Genomic DNA, 2,189 nt, shown 5'->3' with positions numbered 1-2,189 from the left:
CCCCCAGGCGTGGGGCTTCTGGTGTGGAGGGCCCGGGTGGTGCTCAGCACTGGGACTTAATTGGCTTCTATGACTCTCTCTGAGGACTCAGACCCGGTCATCACCCGGCTGGACCACCAGATCCCCATTACCACCGTCTCTCTCTTTCTTTCTCTCGCTCGCTCTTTCTCATTCTCTCTCTCTCTCTGACTCTCTCATCTATCTCACTCTCATTCTCTCTCTCTCTCACACTTTTTTTTTCTTTTTATGTCTACACCCTCCGTACCCTCCGTTTCCTCCTCGCTGCTCCTCTCCTGCCCCCCTCTCTGGAATACTGTGGAGAACCACAGAGAGGTCACAGCTTGCTTGTCGGACCCATCTGGGGTCAGGGTGTGATGGTGGGGTGTACCCCCCTGTACCTAGGTGGGCTGGCCACCATGCTACCCCCCTGTCCCCAGATTAAGTGTCTGGTTAAGTGGATCGACTCAACCCTCTTAAACAGCATCGACTGGAGGTCAATACAACAAGCAGGCATCAATGGCAGAAGGCAGTTACTGAAGTTCAGCTGGGCCTGAGTTAAGACGCTAGACTATTTAAGCATGGACACTCCCATGTAGAACAGCCACACACACACACACACACACACATACACAAACAAGCACTCACAGAAACACATACAAACTCGAACATGCACGAACACGCACACACACACACGTGTATCAGCATGTGACACACACACACCTGAGGACAGTGATTCTGTGGCAGTGGGTGCCATCTCTTCACACCTCTCCAGACGGATCTCTACAGGTGAGGCTGCAATGCGCTCTGGGTAATTTACAATGGGTGCAGCGTGGCTTAAAGTGCTTCAGTTTCTCTATTCATCTCACATACTCTCTACCTCTGAGTTCATAAATAGGACAATATAAGTTATGTAAGTAGCAAAATGTACAGATTAAACTCTAAAGCAGAAAACCACAAAATCTGATCTCGATCACATTGCTGTAGCTGACCACAGTTACAGAGACTGGTTAGGGTATGTGTATATAAGTGAGTGAGTGTTTTGGTGTATGTGTGTGTGTGTGTGTGTGTGTGTGTGTGTGTCCTCTCCCTGCTCCTGAGGCCTCTGGGTCTCAGTGGGCCCATCTGGTCCCCCAGCGCCAAATCAGACACACAGTCAGACTGGGGCCCCTGGAAGCCCACCCCGTAGCCCACTAACACACACATACATACACACACACAGAGACAAATGCATACCCACACTCAAACACACACACACACAAACTCTCTCCAAACAGACACACACACACACACACACACAAACTCTCTCAAACAGACACACACACACACAAATCTCTGTGACACGCACACACTCATAGACAAATACATACTCACACACAAACTCTCACACACACACACACAGTCCACATAGAGGTTGTTGAAGTGTCCCAGCAGCAGAGTCTAATGTCTACTTCCCTGATCAGCTGCTAGGGAGGAGGTATTTATACAGTCTAGTCGGAGCACCACTTCAGGGTCGTGGTTTGATTCATCATAAACGTTCGTCACAAACACACTGCATGTGTTTACCTCCCCAGCTCTGTGTTTCTGCTCTACAGTCAGGCTCCTTTATTGTAAAAACACAAATGAAAGGTTTCCCTGGTTACGGGAAAGTTCCAAAGCAAACGAGTAAGACGGAGAAAAAGAGAGAAATGGGGAGATGGGGCGAGCAAGAAAGGAGAGAGGGGATGGCGACTATCTCTCTCTCTCTCTCTCTCTCTCTCTCTCTCTCTCTCTCTCTCTCTCTCTCTCTCTCTCTCTCTCTCTCTCTCTCTCTCTCTCTCTCTCTCTCTCTCTCTCTCTCTCTCTCTCTCTCTCTCTCTCTCTCTCTCTCTCTCTCTCTCTCTCTGCTCCATATATTCTGTGATGGAGTGCTTATGAATATGCATGAGCGCAGCAGTACACAGGTGACATGTTTGACTCGTGTTCCTCTGCTAACCTGAACAAAAGCACCAGACGAGAGTGTTTCCCGTCTCAGAGGAGAAGCGGGAGTGGAGGAGGAGAGGAGGAGAGGAGGAGTGTGGGGTGCTCCCCAGAGAACACTTTGCTTTTTTGCAGGGAGGATAAAACCTACATGCTAATGATGCACACACTACACACACACACACTGAAGCGTGTCTGAGTAAACAAGAGGTAATCGCTTTGCCGCTAAAGTG

This window comes from Osmerus eperlanus, chromosome 21 (genome assembly GCF_963692335.1).
Source record: "Osmerus eperlanus chromosome 21, fOsmEpe2.1, whole genome shotgun sequence".
NCBI lineage: Eukaryota > Metazoa > Chordata > Actinopteri > Osmeriformes > Osmeridae > Osmerus > Osmerus eperlanus.
This window is presented reverse-complemented; position numbering follows the sequence as displayed.